The following is a 12,828-nucleotide window of genomic DNA, read 5'->3' as shown; positions in this document are numbered from 1 at the left end:
TAAAATAATAATACTACTATTATGTATTTGAATTTTTGGGTTGTTTCTCTCTTTAATTTATTTTTTGTTATAGCGGTATCAATTTTATTTTATTAATCCAACGCCCTGAATAGCAAAATAATTAAACTGCATTTTTTAATTACCACAAAATACTTGATTTATTATTAAGGATAAATTGATTTGCTCAGCATCACATCAAATTTTTTTTATTTGTTATTAATTGACGCGATATCTATGAGACTTCACTGTGTCCTCTTTTAGATATGAAATGTTTTTTTTGGAAAAAGACAATTGAACGTATGAAGAAGATACAGATGGGTGGCAGTCGATAAAGTTAAAAAATAGAAAAAGAAAAGACAAAAAACTATTTAATGTTAACCAACGTTTCGCTCCACATTACAGGGCTTCGTCAAGAAAAATGAAAAGAAGATACAAACAATTTAAGATATGACAAGAAAATTAGAATACATTTACATAAAGAGTAAAAAATTATAGAAAAATATTAAAAAAGAAAAAGAGACAAATTAAGTTAAAAAATATGAATATAAATGAATAGGAGAATAATTAATAATAGGTACAGTCATGTGTACAAATAATAGAGCAATACACATTAGTTATAGTAATAAATATGGTAAAAATTAGGTGTAAATGATAAACAGGTAAAGTGAATGCAGTAAAGGTAAAGTACAGTAGCAGGTAAGAAGGAGATAATAATAATAATAATAATTAATAAAAATAACAGATATGAGGAGACAAAATAAATTTATATACCTGATGTAGAAAGGTGACTGACTGATGGTTAATATTGAATAGTTTTTTCATTAAATGTTTTTATGACAAATTAATATTTTACATCAAAAACGTTTTTATTTCATTTCAAAATTTACATTTTTCTCTGTCAAATAAAAATCATTATTTTCAATCAAAATTTAACTTATCGACATAATAATTTTAAAATAAGAACTTACCAAAACTGGATATATTAACTTTTGGTAGAAAACCCCTCAATAATATTTTAAAATAATAAAATTATAAATAACCTACTAAATTTACAATATTGAGTAAATTTAGATTTATCACTATAAACAGCAACTTTTAAATTTTTCTTTTGAAATTCCTCTGTCATGAGAAAAGAGGCAAGAAAAATCTAATGCCTAGACACGAAGTTGTTAAAACTTTCTTTTTCTGATGCAAATGTCACTAATACATAGAATCTCAAACACGAAAAAGATAAAAATTGCTTATGCCATTTATTGCTTTAAATCTTAAACCTAATCCATCGCAAAATAAAGAGGGCTCATAAAGACTTTTGTGATATGATGAAACCTTAAATTGTTATCTCAACGGTTTTTGTAAAACAACAAAGTGAGGTCTGGTTCCCACATCTAGTTATTTTAATTATTTTCCATTTAAATTATAACTGAAAACATTATCTCTTGACACATTTTGTTCGAACAAAAATACATTTTTCAACGTCACAAGATCACAATTTCGTGTAAAAAATATGTATTTAGTTTTTGGAAAATAATTCTGCTTGTTTCTAGATAATGTTTTAGAGAAAATGAATTCCTCAAAATTCAGAAAAGAAATTATAAAAAGTTGTAAAACTTTCCCCGATCTCACCTAATACATAATAATTAATAAATTTAATTTAATATATCGAACACCTGATAAAAAATAATTATATATGTATAGTGTTTGTAATCCAATAGAACGTTATGGGAATGTTTTATACAAAATCGAGAGCTGTCTTGAAAACAAAACAACAGAAGGTTCTACTGAAACCCATAGCGTCCTGCATAAAACAACGGGGGGTCGGTTCTTCAGTTTATAAACTCATCAAAGTCTGGGAAGACTTTCCGTATACATTTCAGTCTCAACAGTAAAATGCACTAAAATTAGACCTGTTATTTTCTAAAAATAATTCCGTTTCCAAAGATATAGATCAGGAATCTGGAAATCCAACTTTCGAAATGTCCACCATAACAGTAGGATAAGATTTTTGAATTCTGCTGATTTACAAATATTATACTTAAATTAAGTTATAGATAAAAAAAAAAGTTTTATTTATTATCGATTACCACGAAGTATTTAACAATATATTATTTTAATTGATAAATAGTCTGAGTTAATAGAAAATATGTTATTATATAATTATGTTGTTCCACCATTTGTTAATATATATCTTTATATATTCTTTAACTTTAAGATATTTTTTTGTATCCATGAAGACTTACAGCTTTCACTAAGATACAATAACCATTTTAATGGACTTTACAGACTTATTTGAATGTTTACAATTATTATTATGACGTTTACAGTTTAGGGCATATATAAAGATATGAACACTATTTTAATTAATTACCTTTTTTTCATGTGCATATTACGAAAATATCTGTCATAATACAAAAAAAAAATTAAAATTTGATCGATTTTCACTGGTCATTTCGAAAAAAAAAAATTATTTTAAATGTATTACCACTCCATTTATGACTAGTAGGTAATTTATTTTTTAAAACATAGTAATAATATTTGTCATATTTCTTTACAAACTATGTAATAAAAGATTGCCACAAAAATTATACTCTATTCAGATTTAACTTTTAATATGAGCCTAGACAAAATATATAATAAACCTTTATTTTATTATTGTACTCTTACCAGTTCCTGAAAACTAAAATTTTTTGTGGTACAATCCTATTATTTTGTTTTATTAAACAAAAAAACTAATATTTTTTTTCATAAATGAGAAATTCATGAACATCATAATGGGTTTACTATAAACATTGAACATAAATTTAATTTTTATTATTATGGTTCGACCAATCTATTATTATAAATGAAATTTTAGGTTTTAAATTGTATTTATATTATCCGTAAAAGAATTATAACAACCTTAGAATTAGAATCATAAAAAATGTATATACAATATATTTTTATTACTATAAGAATAATTAATTTTAAATCAATTAATAATATATGTCTTGGTAAAATAAATCTATTTATTTTGAACAAAATTTATTAGTTACGCAGATAAACGAGTCCAAAAATAAATTATTTCTGTAATGTATTATTTATTTAAATTATTCATAATAAATATGAGATACTTGTAATTATAAAATTTTAGTAACAACACAGCAATTACTGTGTACGATAATTTGAATTTATATTCCTGAAAATAATAGTGTTTATTTATTTTTTAAAAATAAATTCGTTATAAAAATGTTCTCCAAGGTAGGAATATAAATATTCTGAAAAATTTATAACTTGTATAACAAGTCACAACCACTCAAAAGCTAGTGGAATTAATCCTCCAAAAACTACCCAAAGACTCGGCCGACTCAGAAATATATTCGTCTGTCAGAAAACTGAGATTAACACGAACGGCCGGATATAATCAGTGTATGCAAAAAAAAAATGTAATAATTTATTTTATTTATTTTGCACCTGTAGATGTACTAATAGTTGTCCGACAGGGTCGCCTTGGCATTCGCTCAAAACTATCTCTTCCTACTCTCATCTATTCCGGCGTGACGTTTCGTTCGCCTCCGGCAGCCTGCATCAGGCCATCATAACTCAAGATTTTTTTTCCTCTTTCCTTTTGAATATCTTTTTATATACTTTCTTTTTTAGTGTTTATGTTAGTGGATATTTGAAGGGTGGACTGAAGCTAGAAAAGATATTTCGACAGCCAATTATTGGATACAGCATCTGTTCAGGTGGAATGTGAGCATTTAAAAATGCGTTGAAAAGAATTCTTAGATAATAAATGGTTTTATTATATAAAAATAGTTTTAAAGTGTCAATAGGTTTACTGTATATTATAACAAATCGTGGATCTTTGCTGGAGCCAAGGCAAAAACATGAACTTCTAAATAACATATAATACAAAAATGTGGAATATAAAACATATTTTTATATTCTATTTGTTTTATTAATTTTTTTTATATGAAATTTAATTATGCAGATGGCATATTCATGATATAAATTTTAATAATTACATATTTTAAAGCCAATTTCAACTGAATGAAATAACATAGGTAACTAAAAATGGTGTACTTATTCATTTGTCCTGGATTAACATTAAATATAATATACTACACATATTAACTAATATTATATAATATATAAATTAAATTGTAATTTTATTTATAACTGAAAAGTTATGTTAAGTCAATACTGAATATCAGTACTATCCAGAACTTAGCTAGAGAAAATGACTTTAGTGATTGATTATCATATATAATATTTATCTTATTGTATTTATTTATGAATTATTATTTAATGAATAAACTGAATTATTTAAAAAATAAACTCTTCATATTTTTATGTAACTTCTATGGGGGTGTTTTCTTCATAGTTTAAAAGCTGAAAAATTTCAAAGTCAACCATAATATATCCAATATATAATATTTGAAGCTTTTATTGAATTTATGCTTTGAAAGATATGAATGCCTATTTTAAAAGTTATAATAGTTACTTTTAGTTTTTAACAATAATAGTTCATAAAAGTTTATAAAGAATACTTATTTTAAATTTATATATAGACATGCATATATATAAATTAAAAATGTACATATATCTAAGTAGAATGGAAACAAAATTCTTTAATATAAAATAAAAGCAGGTATTTTTAACTTTTATAATGAAAGAGAAACGCTGAAAGAAGTTTTTCCAAATTTCCTGATTAATTATTTTATATCACTTCCTTCTAAGTGTTATTCAATTTAAATTCATTTATGATCACCTTATTACATTTTTCAAAAATTTTGAGTGGCAATATATTGGAAAACAACAAAACAAATAGGATTTATGAATTCAATTGGGTTACGAAAATTTACGTTCAGTGACCAAAACACAATTCTTGTAAGAATGTTTATAGTTTTGTGTGATGACTAGAATTAAATATATATTATATTTGAGGCGATTTGTTTCAAAATTGTCCATGTACCTGGCTCAAATGCTCCTTTATAATTTCTCTAATTTATCTAAGTATAAGTAAGATTGAAATTATAAATGCCTTATAACAAAACAGTCGGCTTTCTACAACTAATAAATATTGTAAGCATATGTCTATCTTTACAAATGAGAATTTTGAAATACTTTTGCTTTGACAAGAATAGTAAGTTAAATTCAGTCATATACTACCGATGTCTAATGCATTACTATAACAACATTATTATAAGCAAAATAGGAAGTTCTTTGATCGCAAAGACTAAGGAATTCCGAGTATCTTATTATAATTCGCAATTAAATCTTAGACCAGGGGATGACTCAAAGAAGGGGGTTACTCTGATAGGATAAGCATTGGCAAGGTCGAAACGGCTTAGGAGACTTTAACAACCCCATTCATTAAAACGGAAACGCGAAACAAACTCAGTTCATAAGTTAAAATTGAAGCTGATTCTTGTATTGGGCACATATTCGAATTTGCCGCTCCTAACTTCCACGCCCACGGTCGGCCATGCTGAGTAGGAGGTCCCGAAGGGCGGACCCAAAAGGTACCGAAGATCTGATTGGTCCGTCAGCCACGGGGGCGTTGCCCTGTCAGAAAGGTGGCTCTTTCAAGCGGCTGGCTTCCAGAACTATGCAGTCTAGTCAAGAACATACGGCTGAGTTATCCTAGAGGCAGAGATGGATTTTAAAAATATTCACAAAAATAAGCCTTCTGATCAAGTCTTAGCAGCCATTAAAGTCTCCGGAAGTCCCTCCGACTGTGGGACATCTCCGGTAGCAATGGCGGCAGTTGGGATCAGAAGAAGTCAAAAATAATTTAACTAACTTAAAATCAATTTACTTCTCTAACTCTATATTTTTATTTTATAATCAAATTATTATTTTATCCTAATTAATTAATAAATTATGTGCTGATATTATTTTGACCAAGTACAACAAAGTCATTCTCGAACAAGTATTTCAATATAAGTAGGATTTCTATGTATATATGTATTTTTATTTTATCAGACATCTACTATTTCATTATTGAAATAAAAGTATACTTGTCTTTATATGTTAGTAAGTTTGGTGGATGTTTAGTCATAACCAAATATACTTAAAACCAATATATACTTTTAAACTAGATATTTTTATTCTGTCCTTAATATGCTGTTATAATCGAAAGAATTAGTTATTTTTTGATCGGGTTCCATTGAATTGATTATTATTGCACTATCATTTCATGATAGAGCATAATTCAGGTATTTTATTTTACGCTACTATAAGTTATTAAATGCATTTATCTTTTGTCTCAAATAAAGTAAGGACAAGCATTAACGTGTCCGTTGGGTGTTAGTGCATTATTTTGTTTAGTGGTTTAAAATAAGAAATACTGAAGTCTAAAAATAGAGACTATTAAAAATAACATTAAATAAATTATTTTCTTTCTCTTTTTTATTTATATTAATTTTTTGTTTTTTCTTGAAGCAATTTTCTTTTTTCGTTACATTTGAAAAACGTCCATCTAATTTAAAATAACATAATTATTTAAACAATTTTAATCTGTTCCTGAAGAAAATTAATAGTTTCTTGATAGAAAAAACTTTAAATTAAATTATCGTATTGAGACGTGTCTTCTATTGTTATTTTAATTGTTAATTAAATAGATTTGTAAATTTATTTTTTTTGCATGGATTCATACTAATGCTAGTCAAAATTAATGTATTATCTCATATTGTATTCTTCCGGCAAATATACCCCTGTATCAGGATTGTCTTTTAGGGTTCTCGAGTGGGAACATTTTCCTTAGCTATGCCTGGAGTATCAACCTCAAATCCCGTCAGAACGGAGGAATAGTTTAGCCTGTTCTGCCAGAGTATTTTCATAAGGTACTATAAATATATAACTCATATAAATTGTTTATATTTTTTATAGAATTTTGTCTTTGAAATTACTTGTTATAATAATTATATTTATTTTGTCCATACTGTTTAAAAATATGGAATAGCAAAACTATTTAGGAACAATTTAGTTACTTAAATAGGTTCACTTAAATTATTCATAGCAAAAATATTTTTTTAAACTATTTTTGATAAATTAATGGGTATAGTGTTTTATAAGTAATATTAAATTAATCCTGCGGATATTAGAAAGATATTATTTAAAAATTGTTTTTCTTGTTTTATTTTTTTAACTTTAGGACTGAAAATATTGAAATCTTAAATGAAAATGCTTCCATTGTAACAAATAAAATGTATACATTTTGATGAGTAGGTATTTATACATTTTGATCTTTAATTAGATAAAATTTTAATTTATGACAAATTAATTACAAGCTTTACACTTCAAAAACATTAAAAGCATTTTAAATATTTGAACAGTTGAATAAATAGTTGATTGTGACATTCTAGAATATTAAAAATAAAATATTAGTATCCTAATATAAAATTATGAAATATTATACTATTTTAACATCGTGTTAAATAGTTTTAATTTTATTATTTGTAAGTAATCAATTAAAGAATGAAACATAAACGATAAACGATAATGATCATTATCGTTAACAATTAAAAATCGACTAAATATCTAGAACTGCTTATAAAAACGGTTTAGGCATTCTCCTCAGAAATAAACAAAATTACTAATGTACACAATGATACCGTTGTCTTAATAATAAGTTATAAAGACTTTTGTTACAACTCAAGTCGATAATTGGTAAAAACCTTGTTGAGAGTTTATTACATAACCTTAGAACAAGATCACATCTATTTTCATAGTAAATATTTTATGATAAACTATATGTTAAGTATAACAAAGTTATTTAAAACACAATTCATATACAATATGATACATTTGCTCAAATTTAGGCTAGAAATATAAGGTTAAGAATGTCTTATATTAAACTGTTTTAAAATTTAATTTAATGAGTTGTTCACAGTGGTTGATGATTTGCATAATGTTATGAAGTAAGAACGCAGTTTGTCATTCTGTATCCTTTGATGGATAATTCTCAAAAAATGATGTTTTACAATGGACAATATACTTTCATGGTGGTAACAATATGCCCTCATAAACTCCGTTCTTATTCTTGTTTGATAGATAAGGTAAATTAATTATATAAATAAGTTTTACTAATGTTCTACTTACTATCAGCACTTCGACTTTCATTGCTATCCATGGACGTCCCAATGTAACAATTTTACATTCAAATATCGTTTGATTTGTTTTTATTATCTTGTTTGAACTGGCTGTAGGATATTTCATAATGTGTCCTAAAAAATAATAATAATAATAAAATCATTGCCAAGGATGAATAAAATCACAATATAAAAACAGAAAACAGAAATTATAATAACTTTCAAAATGTTTTAGTGCTATGAAGTTCTAAAAAAACCTCTAAAAGTAACTTTGGGGACTACTTCCACTATTTTCAGAGAAGTCGGTCGGAAAGGAAAAATAAGATGCCAGTATGTTTTGAATTACTAAGACCAGAATAAAGAATTGTGGCTTTACATATGGGGTGTTCCGTAAGAATTTAATATTTTATAGAAGTTAAATTAGATCCAAAAGAAAAAAAAAACAAAGTACATATAGACAATTGTTCGATTTACTGCAGAAAAGGAGGGATTTTGTATTTTCTTATCTTTTTTCTTTAGCGTAACTTTTGTTTTTAAAAAAATTAAGAAATAAAAAAAATATGTAAGTTAGATAATTGTAAATTGCAGCATAGATAATATTTTCTTTAAAAATAAGTACAATTTATCTTTGTTAAAACCATTTAATGAGGACTTTCAAGCGGATAATTAACACAATGTTCTATTTTTCGTAAAATTCTTAATTTTCCACAATTTATTTTATCAGCCTCCTACTTGACTACAGATTTTCCATTTCTAGAAAAACTTCTTTGTTTAACAATTTTTAAGTCTAAGTTAATTAATAGTCCGACATAGTATAAGCTGAAATCCAAATCCAGTTTCGTAAAAAAATGATGTAACGAAAATTTCAGTCTTCCCATTTCAAATTTTAAAATATATTGTAAAAGAATATATTTGTTAATATTGTAGTAATTGAAGACAAAGGATAAAAATGGTTAAAGGAAAAATTTGAAAGTTTAGGAAAAATAGAGATTTTGTTGTTAGGAATATTTTTAATAAACCTTTCTTCGTAGTTTATTATTTAATTATTCCAAATATTAAATTTTTTTGTAGCTCTCAGAAATGAAAAATTTATTTTTATATATTTCTAATATACCATCCAGTCATGTATTAAATCATCTTCAACCACAGGTGTGAATGTATAATTATAAAGAGAAAATATAATGAGGAGAAATATTTATTAATCGACAGGCTCCCAAGCTTAGCAAAATATGACACCTATGGATCATTGAATAATGATTCCTAGGGTACCTCACCCTAATCCGATTTTCATAGTTAACATATGCTTTTTGGAACCTTTACCAGATTTCATAGCACTAACAAATGTATATTTGTTGTTTCCTCTTAATTTATCGTATCTTTCATCTCATTTCACAATCCGTTAATAACAAAGACTGTGGTGCTAATAGTATCTTGCCTTGGCGTCAGAAGAACGTTTTAATAATATCATAAAGACTAATTCGTTTATATGAATAATGTCATGAGCCAAATAGGGTTTTGGCTCGGGATCAGGGGGATTTTAAAATGAAAAAAATTGGCTTGTGGAAATGAAAAATCTTCGAGCTCACCGGTATTAAGTCGGGTTTGATACACCTGGAATCGCTCTAAATAGCTCTCTTCCACCGGAAGGTTGGATGTCTCTTATGCGTTTCGTAAAAATATGTTATTAATTATCAAGCTCGTTTTTAAAAATTTCTTTGCCTAACATCATTTTTCATCACAGTGGATTTATAGTTTTAATAGGAGCATGGTTTTAAATAACAAATAACTGGGTCAAAGGAACGTAATTAATGTACGTATTAAGAATGATTTAATGCAAAATAAAAATAAAATTAATAAACGAAATAATATAGTTGTATTGGTTGACTAAAAAATTTCTTTCTGATTGTCTTAAATCAAGAACGAAACCAAAATCAAGATAATAAATAAATAATATACTACTTGTAAGTACAAGAACTTCATCAGAGCAAAACAACATACTAGAATTACAGAAAATGGAAAATTATAGAAAAAAATTAAAATAATACAAAACGGATATTTAACTTTTTTTATACAAGAATTTATTACATACTATTTCATTTTTACACATACTTGAGTAACGAATAAAGTAGAAAGAGAGAAAAATTGTAATATAAAAGTCATATAAGAATCGTATAAAAGTTATATAATAATAATATAAAAATTGTTTTTACACATATAAAATGAAATAAGATTTTCTCCCATATGTTAGTTAAACTGATTAATCAAACATACGGTACAAATTATGGAAAAGGTAAATAAAAAATGTTAATTAACTATCAATCAGAATATACAAACCCGGATTGTAAAAAATAAAAATTATATAAGATAACTTTTTGTTTATTTTAACGTTATTTATGCCCATTATGTATACGTACATATAATTAAGGTATACCTTATTATATTCACAATTCAAACAAGGTATAAGAAATAAAATAAAATAAATAATATATCTACACTGGCGGTAAAAAGTTTGATTCTACCTCAATTTATTTTTTCCATAAAATTCCATATCTTTTAAAATAAATAAAATAAAGCTAAATGAAACTTTAATGCAACAAAAGTACATAAAATAAATTATGTTGATACAATTTTAGAAGAACATGATAACAAAATTACTGAATTCTTTTCTTGTATTCTTTCAAGGACAAATCAACTCAAGCCTTTAACCTTGTATTATCTAGTTATTAACTCACTTTTAATATTTTGTGTTATTTTTTTTATTTATTTATTTTTTTTTTATGATGACTGAAAACGATGGACAAATTTTATTTATTATGATAAACTTTATTATTGCTTTGCCATTCTTGTAATATTTCGGCCTTTATACCTTTGGCCATTTTAAAAAACCCAGTCTTGTCGGGTCATAATAATTACTTTTTTCTTTGTGAGAAGAAATAAAAAGAACAAAAACGGATAGATTACTACCAACGTTAACAACCTTGTTACATAATGTTAGCATCATAAAGTATTTTTCAGAGTCATGCTAGGAAAATCACCATGATTAACTTGATGAGAACAGTGGTTAAGGTATGATAGTAGTTGTATGTTGAAGTATACAGTGGATGTATACTTATATTTAAACTTCAATACATACCAGGCCTTACAAATAAAATTAAAAAAACACTGACAGAATAATATAAATATCAGAAACAGTTTATACAACAATAATAAATTACAGAATAAGCTGTCAAACATGAAAGACAAAGTTAATAAGATGGAAAAAACTAAATGCTATTTACAAGATAGATTGTGAAAATTGTGAAAAAGTATATATTGGTGAAGCATCTAAAAAACTTGAAACTAGGATTAAGCAACATATCACCAATTGTAAAAACGCTAAAAATATAAATTCCACAGCTCTGGCCTATCACAGCATAAAACTGAACCACGAATTCAATTTCGAAAACCCAAAAATAATAGATACAGCACAAAATACAAAAAGCAGAAGATTTCTAGAAGTTATATATATAACAAAAAACATACAAAACACAGTAAACTATAAAACTGACACTAAACACCTAAATACACATTACGCCGACATTATAAATAGACTTAAAATAAAAACATAAAAATCAGATGAAATAAACAGGTTTATGTAAAAAATCACTAAGTTAATATTAAATACATAACAGGACTTGTAAAAAACAGGGAGGTAACCAAATAGCATACTGGACATGAGATAAGGTCCAAAGAGGTAGTAAGAAATATAGAGTAATGGCTATGCTAAGGAGAAGTGAAGATGCACAAATGGTTGACATGATTTCCCATATGAAATCATGAGGTGAATATTATTATTGTGTAAATTAAAATAAATAAGGATGAAGACTGTTGTTATGATAGTTTTATTATTTTTGTAGGTTTTAAAGTGCATGAATATGGGACAGTGGTCCCGAAACGTTGTACAATATTATGAATATTTAATAAATATTTCATTCAAAATGGAAGTCATTAACCTCAAATAATTTTAAATGAATTGACTCACCAGACTTCCTATAGAGATAATCCAGAGTGAATATATAATGTTTGTAAGTGACAATATAATTAGTAGAAAAAAATATTTTATTATTTTTTTTTTAGGGGGCAGGAGAAGATCTACCTAGCTTATTTATATTTCATCTCGAATAAAACTAACTTAGGTCAAACTTCTGTCTGTTGTGGCGAACAATAGGAAGGGTCCGTATATGACTCATAGACAGCAATCAGATACCGGATCCCAATAACTACGAGGGTGATGGGCACAGAGGTTGTTATGTTTGACGGCACAAGTTAATAAGAGCCACGCCTTGTATGATACAGAAATTGCGTCTTCGAGGTCGGCGATAAGACATCTAAGGAGCTAATCTGTGGAATGCAGAATTAATGCGATTTATCAAGGGCGTTATGGTCTGAGGACGTTGCTCTTAGGAAAAGTAGACACGTAAACAATATGCCGTGTACGGGGCTCGGGGTTTCTAAGCCCGATTAGGGGTTCCCCGTACACGGTGTCATATTGAAATTTTTTCATATATTAATGTATTTATATTATGTATTTGTATTTATATTGTATATTTATATTATGTATTTATATTATATATTTATATTATGTATCTCTATCGGTTCCTGATGGGAACTGACTGAAAAGGGATGCGCTATACTTAATTCAAACACTAGACACCATCATCTGGACCCCTTCGCCGTGGTATGCTAGATATGAATATCATAATTAATGATTGGAGTT

The 12,828-nt window shown here is 26.5% G+C and overlaps 1 long non-coding RNA gene across 1 annotated transcript in view; it reads right to left on the bottom strand.

Annotated features, from left to right (window-relative positions):
• LOC136795709 (uncharacterized) overlaps nucleotides 1-12,828 on the bottom strand; it is a 46,559-nt gene that overhangs the window by 24,059 nt on the left and 9,672 nt on the right. The window contains exon 2 of the long non-coding RNA XR_010843359.1: nucleotides 8,083-8,207. This is a non-coding gene — a long non-coding RNA (uncharacterized lncRNA). The remainder of the gene's footprint in view (nucleotides 1-8,082; nucleotides 8,208-12,828) is intronic.

Source organism: Halyomorpha halys, unplaced genomic scaffold (assembly GCF_000696795.3).
Source record: "Halyomorpha halys isolate HHAL.00 unplaced genomic scaffold, Hhal_1.1 Scaffold15.1, whole genome shotgun sequence".
NCBI lineage: Eukaryota > Metazoa > Arthropoda > Insecta > Hemiptera > Pentatomidae > Halyomorpha > Halyomorpha halys.
This window is presented reverse-complemented; position numbering and strand designations above follow the sequence as displayed.